This window comes from Macrotis lagotis, chromosome 5 (genome assembly GCF_037893015.1).
Source record: "Macrotis lagotis isolate mMagLag1 chromosome 5, bilby.v1.9.chrom.fasta, whole genome shotgun sequence".
Lineage (NCBI taxonomy): Eukaryota > Metazoa > Chordata > Mammalia > Peramelemorphia > Peramelidae > Macrotis > Macrotis lagotis.
In genome coordinates this window covers 73,732,026-73,745,537 of record NC_133662.1, presented here as the reverse complement: position 1 = coordinate 73,745,537, position 13,512 = coordinate 73,732,026, and the positions used below count along the sequence as shown (strand labels likewise).

General features: G+C 39.9%; 1 protein-coding gene across 2 annotated transcripts in view; it reads left to right on the top strand.

Annotated features, from left to right (window-relative positions):
- Window positions 1-8,746: 8,746 nt before the first annotated feature.
- The window catches only part of IBTK (inhibitor of Bruton tyrosine kinase), an 87,101-nt gene continuing 82,335 nt past the window's right edge, over window positions 8,747-13,512 (top strand). For both annotated transcript variants that reach the window (XM_074237389.1, XM_074237388.1), the window contains exon 1: window positions 8,747-8,936. The gene's annotated coding sequence lies outside the window, so the exon portion shown is untranslated. The remainder of the gene's footprint in view (window positions 8,937-13,512) is intronic.

The window sequence follows — 13,512 nt, the reverse complement described above, 5'->3', positions numbered from 1 at the left end:
TCCACAGCTCTTTATCTGGATACAGATGGTATTCTCCATTGCAGACAATCCCTAATTGTCCCTGATTGTTGCACTGATGGAATGAGTGAGTCCTTCAAGGTTGAACATCACCCTCATATTGCTGTTAGGGTGTACAGTGTTTTTCTGGTTCTGCTCATCTCACTTGGCATCAGTTCATGCAAATCCCTCCATGCTTCCCTGAATTCCTATCCCTCCTGGTTTCTAATAGAACAATAGTGTTCCATGACATACATATACCACAGTTTGTTAAGCTGTTCCCCAATTGAAGGACATTTACTTGATTTCCAATTCTTTGCCACTACAAACAGGGCTGCTATGAATATTGTTTTTTACAAGTGAGGTTTTTATCCTTTTTCATCATTTCTTCAGGATATAGACCCAGTAGTGGTATTGCTGGATCAAAGGGTATGCACATCTTTGTTGCCCTTTGGGCATAGTTACAAATTGCTCTCCAGAAAGGCTGGATGAGTTCACAGCTCCACAACAATGTAATAGTGTCCCAGACTTCGAAGTCCTTACATTCTAATTGAGTTTAGATAACCTGAATGTATAGAACATCCATTTAGCATTGTCTCAGTATTTCCAACCAGCAGTTCCATGTGGCTTAGGAATCAGAATAGATGGTGGCTTTTCGCCAGGGTTAAAAATGAGAATAATATATATGGTGGAAGGAGAGGGACATAGGATTCAATACTAGAGAGTAGTGTTTGATTGAGCCGCTTAACTATAGGGTCAACACCAAATGCAAGAAAGTTGAAGTCACAAAAGGGACAATAGATTCAGAGAATAAGGAGAGATTGAGGGACTAGTGGATGAGAACAAAGACTGGTTCAGGACGCATACAACAATGGAAGAGATGGAAGAATAGTAGATAGTGATCAGAGAAGAATATTAATCTGAGAGGTGGAAGTTTTATTGATGACACCTAAGGTATGAACCTCTATTTGGGGGCTTGTTAGAGCAGAGACTTTGTCAAATTATTTAATTAACTCTTCTATGAAGATGGCTACTACTTGTAAACCTTGACTCAAAGGACTAATAACATAATATTCTTTTTCTCATTGGTGGAGACTGGTTACTGAATATGCTGTACCTACATAAAGAACAAGAAAAAATTGGTGACAGCAGCAGAGAAAACAGATGTAGGTCTTTGGTCTTTCAGCTTCAAGGAAGAAGATGTACCATTTGAACATATTTTTGAATTTCTAAAGAAAGAGGGAGACTATGGGAAGAAGCTGAAAGGTAGAGGAATGGGTGATCTCTATCATAATCCAGCTTGCAACACTGGAGACTTTAGGGAATTTCCCCCTTTTGGGAAAGAGTAAGAGCCTCTCTGGGACTTTCTTTTGGTTATTTCACTCCCAAAGGAAGAGCTCATTCATTCTATATATTCTATGGTTTTAGGTCTCATGGATATTTTCTCTAATTTGTTTTGCTATTGACTAGATTAAATAGGCTCATGTGCTATGTGTGTGTTTATTATAGAATTGGTATTTGGTGGGAAAGAAGTAAGTCCTTAGAAGTGTGTATGTATGTGTGTGTGTGTGTATAGACACATATAAAATGTTTGGAACCTCCTTTCCCATTAAGGACTAGTGATCAGGAGTATAGTTTGAACCTAAAACTACTTCCCATCGACTAACAATATTTAAGAGAGTAGATAGATATAATTCCAGTCCAGTGTCCCCCTCTTTCTGAGGAAAGCAGAGTGGTCAACCTCTGGTCCCAACCTCCTTCTTCTTTTCTTAGCAGGAATCAGTGTCCCTTAGGGAATGGTAGGAAGAAGAGATGCTAGAACTATCTATTCTTGCCTCCCTATAAACTATATATAGACAGACCCATGTGGACATTCAGTACCAGCTTAAATCAAACAACAACTCTACACACCAACCCCTACGTATCCTTTCCAAAATTTCAATCTATGAAGATACAATTTAATTGTTGCAGCAAATGCATAATGAAAACTTATTGATGTGAACAGCAAAACTTGCTTTAAATACGGTCTTCTTACAACTTATTTTTAGAACCTTATTTCATTTTAATCCTTTTTAGGTGTTCTATATTTATTCAAATTGTTTTTGACACTAGGCATATACATATATATATATATATATTTTATGCTATTATGTTCTTGAAAGCTGCATACATCTTTTAAAATGTATATTAATTTAACATCACCTTAAAAGGGTACATTTTTATAACAGAAAAGAAATTACAACCTCAGAAACTCTACCTCAGAAATTGTTTTGTGAATGTAGTCCATTTCTTTGGCCTCCTATGGAACAGTATATTCTAGTCAGACATTATTCTCTGCATCTAAGATTTCATCTTGTGCTCTTCTACTTCTATACATCTGTGTTAGTCGTTCTTCATATCATCTTTCTCCATATCCTTCCTTAACTTTTGAAATTCATCTCTTCTTTCAAAAGAATTATCAACTAGTCAAATCTTCCTGATCACCTCCTTCCTATGTTGTCTCTCATTATTCTTGATATTTCCCTTTGTCCTCTCCTATGTTCTCATCTTATGGATAAGCCCAGTAATAGATTGTATGACTCTTACTGAGGACCAGTGTAGATAAATTCAATGGTTCATCATCAGATTGGTGGGAGCATGATTAATTATATTTTAATCAATAGTAATTCTTAAAGGTCATCTGTTAAGTTATACAGGTATTTAAATCTTATCAAAACTAATTAAATCACACATATTTGATTGCTTTGGTATGTACTTATTACATTTTTATTTGTATTATGATTATATATAGATAGCCTTACCTATTAGACTGTAATCTCCTTGAAAGTAGGAATTTATATGTCCTTTATCTCCACTGAATTTCTAGTACTTACCATAGTGTGCATGGTATTTCAATGTATTTTGTGAAATTCAATTGAATAATATGGATTTATATTGGACTAGAAATTGAATTATATTTTCTCTAGCAGATAATTTGCTGATTTGAAAATTATTTCTCAAAGTAAAAGAGTTGAGTATTGGTTTTTTGTAAGGTCTTTGCTGAAAGGTACTGAGGAGTAGTGTTTGATCCCATCTCTGGTTCACATTATTCCATCAATGATTACCTCTGCCTTTGAACTGGTGTCTTTTCTACCTAAAAATATGTTCTGGTTATCCTTCCCCTTCCTTAAACATATACTCCCACTCATGTTTCTCTGTTATTTCAAACAAAAATATATAGATTTTAGATCTCAGAGGTCACCCATGGCTAAATATTTCTCTATTTGTTTACTCTTTTTTATTTTCATTTAAGGCAATGGGATTAAGTGACTTGCCCAAGATCACACAGATAAATAATAATAAATGTCTGAGACTGGATTTGAACTCAGGTCCTCCTGCCTCCAGGGCCAGTGTTCTATCCACTGAGCCACCTAGCTGCCCCTGTTTACTTTTCAATTTATTGCAAAATTGGCTCCAGTGCTGCCACTCTATTAGAATTATTCTCTCAAAAATCAGTATCTTCCAAATGGCAGAATCTAATGTTTTTCTAATTTCTTTTCCCCTTTAATCTCTAAGTTTCATTTGGCATTGCTAACTTTGAAACAATTTTCTTGGTTTCCATGACACAGCATTCTCATATTCTACCTACCTTTCCTACCATTTTTCTTTTCTCCTGTTGACTCTTTTTCCTCCCACTCATTTCTAAAGTACTGGATTTAAGCAGGATTATGTTTTTTTTCTTTTACATTCTCTGTATCTATTTAAACAGTTCACTATCACCTCTGTTCTTAGGTTTTTAAAAAAATATTCCTCACAGTAACTATTCCAGGTCATTATATCATAGGACCTCAGTAAATATTTGTTGAGTTGAACTCCTATGTAATAAATACATACTTTGATAGTCAAAGAGCTGTGATTTAGATAGTGTTGGTAAGATTTAAACCCTTTATAACTTAACAGATGGTCTTTGAGACCTAAAAGAGATCCTTGAGGCCTTTGAGATCTAACAGAAATAAACTAAAAAGATTGGTTTAAAAATAATCACCCTCCAACCAGCCTGATGAAGAGCCATTGAACTTACACCTGAAAGTGTACTTTCCTCAGTGTTCCAGTATCTGTAAAGAAATTAAGATTCCATCAGAAATTATCAGTTAGAAGTACAGTATAGGTACCTATAATCATAGTCTTGAATTCCTTTCTTCCTACTCGTCAATAGCAAATTGGTAGTCGCATTAGGGTATATCCCTTAGCTCTAAAATCTCATTCCTAATTTCCTTCTATCTACCTAGCTTGTGGACTTCTTTAGACTTCATCATGATCCTGCATTTGGTACCTTCTACACTGTGCCCTACTGCTCTTTTCAGTTTCCTGTTGTGTGACAGTCTTTTCTGACTAGGTGATTGAGTAGCAACTTCCATATAGATACTCTAATACAAACATCCTTGTTAAGATGTGGTTATGGCTATTCAATGGTCCCAAACTTTGCTTTGTGTTCCAATGAGTCTTAAGTATCAGCCTCCCAGGAGATTTTAGATATTAAGTTACAGAATTCTCTTTTAGTAATTTTGGCAATGTGTAGTCTTTAGCGACTTCTAGCATTTTTTGTGGGCATACATATTTTGAGAATCTTTTAATTCACTGCTTTTTGAGTGGGTAATAGAGTTGAATTAAAACCTAACCTTTAAATAATTTATTCCAAGGTGCTTGGGTTGGAGTTTAATGAGTTTTGCATGTCTTTGTCCAGGATTGAAAGGGTTCATTCTGATGGTACCAAAATGGGGCATAGTTTCTCAGCTGATCAGTTCCCAGTTGCTTATTGTTACAATTATATATCTTGTATTTACATATCCATACAGGTGTTATTCTTCCCCTTTTCTACCTCCTTACTGTCTCCTTTGTCCTCAAGAATGAACTAAGGGAAAGGAATAACCCATTTTTAGAACTGTATCACTTGGCTAGATTGTTTGGTTGATAATAGTTTTTATAACACTACATTTTTTTTTTTTTGCTTATACTATTTTCCCCACCTGGAATCTTTTCTTTCTTCCTATTCCTCACAGAAATCTAATCAGTCAAGATCCCTTTCAAACTCCACCTCCTTCAAAGAGTAACTTGATAGTTCTAGGTAAACTTTTCCCCTTCTTGACCATTTAGTTGCTTTTATTATGCATTTTTAGCTTGTGACTATTCTGAAGTATTATGATGCTATTATGTATTATTGTGAATGCTCTGCTGTCTCTCAAATGTTTAAAATCTTAAATCTTCTAAAAGACTATGTAAACTGTGGTCAAGAATCGAGATCATCTACTACTTCTGTATCCTTCAAACCTTTTTTAGTTCTAGGAAGTTCAATAAATAATTATTGAATTGAAATGTAATTGCCAACCAACATTGCAGAGTTTCTTTAAAGTAATTAATTGCATTTATCATAGAATAAAAGATTTAGGACTATAATAGATTATAGAGGTTTAAGTAGAAGGAACACTTTGAGGGCAGCAACTCAAAAAAAAAATCTCCAAGTGGCTGTATATAGTAGGTACTGAGATAATTACTCAACAAGCTGAGTTCAAAACCAGTATCACTGACTTGCTCTGTGACCTTAGGCAAGTCACTACACAATTGTCCAACTCAGGTTCAAAATTGTGAAATGGGGATAATATACTTATTGTTAGGATCATGATATCAGAGAGATGATGCCATGACACACAAATGAATTGGTAATTTAGGACCAGAGCTCAGAGCTGACTATATAGTCTGGCTGGCCCTAATAAATAATCCCACTGTATGAAGGGTCACTGGATATGCCTTTATTCCAGAGGGGGAAGATTGTTTTTGTGGATATCTTTAGTATAATGGATATGGCAATCCTTTTATTGGAATATCTGATATCCAGCTCCTTCACCCCATTCTGAGTTGGGGGGTGGTAGTCACAGATCCCTTTCCTTGATGGATAAGCCAGAAGTAACTTTTCAGATCCTGCCTTCTGATAGTCAAATTGTATAAAAACCCAGTTTAAGACTCAAATTTTCTAGCCAAGCATCCTACACATGCCTGTGTAATCAGTGAACTTAGTAAATTATTAATACACATGTGTATTAACCTAATTCTGTTTTGCTTTTTCTTAAGGCCAAATTCTGGAGGTTAACATTTGTCACTTATTTGGACAAACTCTGGAGATTATTATTTTATTTACTTATTTTTTAGGTTTTTTTTTTGAAAGGCAGTGGGATTAAAGTGGTTTGCCCAAGGCCATACAGCTTTATTAAGTATCTGAGGTCACATTTGAACTCAGGTACAACTGACTCCAGGGCCTGTGCTCTATCCACTGTGCCACCTAGCCACCCCAAGATTATTATTTTAAAGGCCAAACATGGAGGTTTTCAGATCTCAGAATCATTGAGACAGAGATGATAATTTAACTCATGGGAGCTGATGAGATCATCAAGTAAGATAGCATAGAATCTTACATGAGCTCAGGTAAGTGATGCCATGACAAGCACAAGAATTAGATTTGAGTGAGGGGATACTGTGCTAAGTCACTTGAGCCATCTGGGTCCAGTGACCAGATATAAATCAGGACAACTGGAGATGGCCCTGAATGTGAGGCAATCAGGGTAAAGTGACTTGCCTAGGGTCACACAGCTAGTGTCTGAGGCTAGATTTGAACTCAGGTCCTCCTGACCCCAGGACCAGTGCTCCAGTCCAAACTGTCTAGAATTGAAGAAAGGTTATACAGTAAGAGCTGAACCAGGAGAGAGAGCAATGTTATTAAAAAACAAAAAAGTAACAACAACAACAACAAAAACTAAAAAAGAGTACTCAGAAGATGATTAATAGTAGTGTAACAGAGATCAAGAAGAATGTGGACTGAGAAAAGGTTATGAGATTTAACAAGTAAGAGATCACTTCTAATTTTGGAGAAAGCAGTTTCAGTTGAGTGATGAGGTGATAAATTTGGAAGTCAGATTGCAGAGGGCTTAAGAGGAGAGTGAATAAAACTATTTCAAACCTCTCCTTTTACCAAAGGGGCAACTGAAGCACAGAAAGGTACAGAGTGATTTCCCCAAGGATGTACAGGTGGATAATCTGTCACACCCATACATTCAGGTGTCCCTGTTCCAGCCAATACATAGTTTTCCTTTAATATCAAATTGTTATCTACTATATCGTTCATTTTGCATGCTATCTTTTCCTAACTTGCTAATACAGTTCATATATATGTATGTGTGCATGTAAGTAGGTATGTCTTCTGTCTCTTCAGGTGTGGAACTGAAAAAAAACCCAACCAAATAGAAAAAAGGAGCAAAGGGAAAAAAAGGTGAGAAAAGTATGGAAGCCCTTATCCTTATATGTGGAACCAAATATTGCCATTTTTCCTCCTTTCTCAACATTAGAGGGTAGTAAAATGGAAATAAAACAGGGAAAAGCTGTTACCTTTGGATGCTGGATATGTAGGGTTTTGGTTCAAATCCTACCTCCGCAGCTTTCTCTTTTGACCTTGGACAATTATTCTTTTTAAGAATACATTCTTTTCAAATCGTCTCAGACACTTAATAATTTACCTAGCTGTGTGGCCTTGGGCAAGCCACTTAACCCCGTTTGCCTTGCCAAAAAACCTAAAAAAAAAAAAAAGAATACATTCTTTATGGGGTAGCTAGGTGGTGCAGTGGGATAGCGCACCGGCCCTGGAGTCAGGAGTACCTGAATTTAAATGGGACCTCAGAAACTTAATTACTTAGCTGTGTGACCTTGGGCAAGTCAATTAACCCCATTTGCCTTGCAAAAACATAAAAAAAAAAGAATACATTCTTTAGGGGCAGCTAGATGGCACAGTGGCCGGTGCCCTGGAGTCTGGAGGACCTGAGTTCAAATCCGACCTCAGACACTTAATAATTACCTAGCCGTGTGGCCCTGGGCAAGCCACTTAGCCCCATTGCCTTGAAAAAACCTAAAAAACGAACAAAAAAGGAACACTGTCTTTATCCAGCAGTGCGGATAAGTCGATGCCCGCCCAGCCCCCGTTTCTCATCTGTCAGCGGAGCGGCTGTCTCGGCCCTTGGGTGGCACCAGCAGCCGGCCCAAACGTGGCAAGGCTGGGCCGGGAAGGGCCGGTGCAGGCCCGCCTCCAAGGGGGCGGCCGCCACCCCTGGCCGGCCAAACCGAGCAATGACACACGGCTTGGCCGCGCCGGGCTCGGTGACTGTGCAGGAAAGACGATGCCCCTGGCCCTTGGCTGACCCGGGCGCACTCTGGCAGCCCGGCAGCCCCTGGGCGGGGGCGGATCCCGTCCCCAGCCCCCGAGCGGCCGGCCCGGCCGGCCCGACACCTGCGGCTCCTGGGCTGGCGCTGGCACGGCACGGCACGGAGCGCGCAGCCCCACCCCCGGCCTCCCTCTGCCGGGTTCGCCTGCGCCCGTGCGGCCGGGTCAGAGCCGGGGTCCGTCCCGGGGTCCGTCCCGGGGTCCGTCCCGGGGTCCGTCCCGGGGTCCGTCCCGGGGTCCGTCCCGGGGTCCGTCCCGGGGTCCGTCCCGGGGTCCGTCCCGGGGTCTGTCCGAGGCTGCTGGGAGTCCCGTGGGGGAGGGGCGCAAGGTGGACGTGGAGGAAGCGCGGGGCGGGGGAAACGGACACGGCGGGGGGGGAACCCCGGCCGCGCTCAGCCAATCCCCAAGAGGCACCCGTGCGGCGCAGCCAATCGGCGCCCGCCTTGTTCCAGGGTGGGTGGGTTCCGCCCCTTCCCCCTTCCCCCCCCTCCCTCGCTCCTCAGGTCCAGCGCCTCGTCGGCTCCGGCTGCTCTCTGCGGGTCATCGCGGTTGGCCACCGGCGGAGCCTCCAGGCAGGGCGTCGGGAACCGGCCGTGCTGGCGCTGCTCGGGTTTCTCCGCCGTTGTCACTGAGGATGAGTGCCCATTCCGCCGAGTGCAGACCCCGTGGAGACCGCCGGCGCTGTTTTATCTAGCGACTGGTGAGGGGCGGCCAGGGCGCGGGGAGGCCCCCTGCCCCGCCGGGCGAGCCGAGAGAGAGAGGGAGAGAGAGAGGGAGGGAGAGAGAGAGAGAGAGAGAGAGAGAGAGAGAGAGAGAGAGAGAGAGAGAGAGAGAGAGAGAGAGGAGAGAGAGAGAGATCCACGGGGCCTTAGGCCCCGCGCGAGGCGAGGGGGGGACCCGCAGACAGCCGGCCCGGGCAGGCCTGCAGATGGCCGGCTGCTTGTGTGGAGCTGGCAGCGCCCGCCGCCGTGGCTGCGGCGTGCCTCCGGAGTGCCCGACCTCCGCCCCAGCGGGGTCCGGACTGCGTCCCCACAGGTCCGCGCCCCGTCTGGCTCCACTCCGCGGACATGATTATGGTGCAGCGCTGAACCTGCACAGCGGACCTGACGTTTTATTTAAGTCTCGTACCTGAATCAAACTGTTGAAATTGGGAAACGGGAACATTATTTAAACCAATCTCCCTTTAAAGTTCTTTCCTCTTTTTTTGCAGCTGGATAAACCTTTTCTTCCCCCCCCCCCCCCCCAATCCCCTCATCTGCCACCCTCTCCCCACCAGAGGTTGAAGAAAGATTTAGGTGTCATTTGAGCGTCAGCAAAAAAAAAAAATGGTGTGCATGGACACCGGACCACAAATTACAGCTATCTTGGAATGTTCCTCCCCCCATTGCTTTATTCATATACTTTGTTTCAATATGTTTCTGCCCCACCGCGGAATTGAGTGCAAATTCATATATCCAACTATTTTTGTTGTTGATATCGAAACCCTAAATGTTTTAAATTATTTAATTCATTCTTATTTTAGTTTAAGTTTTTTAAGATTTATTGTAGGGGCGGCTAGGTGGCGTAGTGGATAAAGCACCGGCCCTGGAGTCAGGAGTACTTGGGTTCAAATCCGGTCTCAGACACTTAATAATTACCTAGCTGTGTGGCCTTGGGCAAGCCCCTTAACCCCGTTTGCCTTGCAAAAACCTAAAAAAAAAAAAGATTTATTGTAAACTAAAATCTACTTTGGCTTCACATTCTGTCTAAGAGCAGAGAAGCTTATTATTGATCAGTTTGGAAGAAGTTTTGGTTGAAATTATGCATCTTGTCCCTTTTCATAGGGTTGTTGAAATCAACGTTATGAAAAGTGAAGGAAGTTTTTAGCCACTGAAGTGGTAGAATCAGAAAATCAGTATTCTGTTTTGCAAATAATTTGAATAACTCAAATTTTATTGCTTCCATTTATATGGAAGAGATTAGCTGCCATATCCAGTGAAATTTCCCCTAAAATAACTTGGGAAAAATTATCCAAATTAGATTGTGAGTATTGTACTGCTAGGGAGCTAGATGGCACAGTGGTTAAGAGGCCTGCAGTTAGGAAGACCTAAGATCAAATTCAACTTCAGACACTAACTGTATGACTCGGAAGCAAGTGCAATGACACTAAAACCTAATAACTTATGTTATTCACCTAAGTCTATAAACTTATCCTTTATTACATTAAAAAAAGTTCTGAGATTTTTACCCCTTTCCTATTTTATCAGTCTCATTGCATTATAGATAGCATATTCCAATCCTCCACTGCTACAATGCTGTTGTTGTTCACTTCTATTCAAATCTATGACTTCATTTAGGGTGTTCTTGGCAAAGACACTGATTTGCCATTTTCTTTTCCAGTTCATATTATAGATGAAGAAAATGAAGCAACCTTTTGATAAAATCGTCGAGAGAAAAATCTCAGAATAACTTTTTTTGATGGAATAAAGGATGTTTATAATCTTATGTGATTAACAGTTTTAGTGCTATAAAAAAGATTGTTTTTGCTTCTAGTGCTTCATTCATCTTGTCATTTCATATAAGAATCATAGAAATTTAAAACTGAAAGACTCCTTAAAGATTATCTAAATTAACTAATTTTATAGAGTAGGATCATAGATTTAGAGCCTGAAAGGACCTATATCATTTAATCCCTTTCTTTTTTAACAGATGAGGAAATGAAGGCCCTAAGAGGTTTAATGACCTGTTTGAGGTCACTGAGAGTTAGTAGTAAGTCACAGAGTATATAGGTCTTCTGATTCTAATTCCAACACTCCTTGCCCTATACCAGTTATTTCTGTTACATACTATATATTTTGGATTTATGGAACATTTTTGTAATCATTTGTTAATTATTTAATACCTGCCATGTGTAATATAGTCTTGGGAACTGGTGGTGGTGGGGAGCCACATGAGAGTTCCTGATCTTAGGGAATTTAGGATCTGATTGGAGAAAAAAGACATTGAATAAATTAAATAAATTGATTCTATATCAGCTTATAATTCTACTCTGTAATTGGTCCCATTCTGTATTACTACCTCATTTTGTTTGATTACTCAAGCCACATTATATCCTTAAGTTGAGCTCAAAAATTCAACTAAAGTTAGTTTGATAGAAATGTTGTTAGCTCATACTGCTGTCCCCTGGGTTACTTTATAAATATAGCCCCACAAAATTAGCATCCTCAAGAGATATATTATAAGTCCTTTCCTGTCTTTGTATAGATAAAGGAGTTTTTAATCTCTGTATTTTTATACTTCTAAGTTAGACTACAAGCCAGAGTCCCCATAAAAGAAAGAATCTGAACATTCCTCATAATTGATAGACCAGAGATTAACCTTATCTGAATGCCAGCCTATCTCATTGTAGCCAATTGTAATGTTCTTGCCCCAGCCTTACACCTGTCATCCCTATTTCAGTCTTTCTCACTATCCATTCTTTGTGTGTTGATAAAGAAGGTCCCCTCTTTTCTGAGTATTACTGACTTTGCTGAGCTTTCCAGTGGAACCCATTTTAAGTCAAACACATCATTTGTTCAGTCTCTACTTCAGTCTATCTTGATGAAATTTACTTGAGGTGATATTTAAGTATTTTATATATGTATGTTTGTGTGTGTGTGTGTGTGTGGGGGGGCTGACACAGTGGATAGAACACTGACTCCTCCAGTCAGGAGGATCTGAGGGTTCAGATCTTCAGTTTGAACTATATCTTGAAGTTAGGTTGATGAGTCAGACATGTGGAAAGAATGCATAGGAAACAGAGCCAGTTAAACATGGAGTTGGGTGATGATGCATATAAAGAATAGTAAGTAGATCAGTATTACTACATCATAGAGTGTAAAAAAGATCAGAAAGGTTGAAGGGAACACTAGAGTAAGGGGAGTCAGATCTGGGGTCAGATCTGTGCTCATGGAGAATTTTGGTAGCTTTATGTAGAGACTAGTTTGGAGAGGGCTGAGTTGAAATAAGACCAGTTAGGAGACAGTTGTAATAATTCAAGCAAGAAGTGATGAAAACTTGAACTAATTATGATAGATCTCTGAAAAAATGCATGTGAAAAATATTGCAAATATAGAATTGTCAAGATTATGTCTCTGATTGGACTTATGGGCTGAAGGAGAGTAAGGAGACAGTAAATATTAAAAGAATGGTGATACAAGTAGGGAAATTTGGAAGGGGAGCAGGTTAGTGAAGATGGATGAGTTCCATTTGACCCTCTTGAGTTTTATATGGGATATTGATTTCAAGTTGTCCAAAAACCTGTTGTGGGACTGAAAAGTTAGGGATTAAGGTTGTATATATAGATCTATGAATCACTTTTTCATAGAGATGAATGGGCATTGAGATACGTGTAGAACAAGGGTTCTTAATCTAGAATTCATGAATTGTTCTAAACATTTTATAATTATATTTAAGTATAATTGGTTTGTAATCGGATATAGCTTATTTTATGCATTTAAAAATATTGTTCTGAGAAGGGATCCATAGCTTCACTTCATGACCGTCTGGTTAGGAATTATTTATGTAGAAGCAGAAAAATAAGAGAGGTTAGGAAAAATACCACAGATAGAAGTTATTACCTGGATGATGAGCCAATAAAGGAAACTGAAAAGGAGAAATCAGGCAGGTAGGTTGAGAGCCAAGAGAGGGTAATGTCATGAAAAATCAGAGAGAATAAAATATCCAGGAAGGAGGAGGAGTCGACAATATTAAATATAGAAGAAAAGTCAAGAAGGAAGACTTGAGAAAAATAGATTTGGAAATTAAGAGATTCAAAGTCATCATTTTTCAGACCTCTCTTCCTCCTCAATCTCTGTCCACATAGGGAATTATACCCACCTGCAGTGCTTTTCGCAAAGGAATTTAAATTTTGAATACTGAAACCTAGCTATATATACTTTGAGTTTTATGAGCTAGATTTCTTTTTTTTTTTTAAGGACTATACCTTAAACCCAAATCATTTTGACTTTGACTTTCCTTGAATGGCCTACTCAAGCTTCAATCCTTGTTTGGATTTTGTTGGTTCTGAGTGTGAATAGCATTTGTTTCTGTTTTGACCATAAACCTTGAGGGTCTTCCCAGATTTTTTTTTTTTTTTTTTTTAGATTTTTGCAGGGCAAGTGGGATTAAGTGGCTTGCCCAAGGCCACACAGCTAGGTAATTACTAAATGTCAGAGGTCGGATTTGAACTCAGGTGCTTCTAGCCGTGTGTGCTAGCGCCCCGCCCCCCAGACTTTTTTTTTTGCTAGATAAAAGAT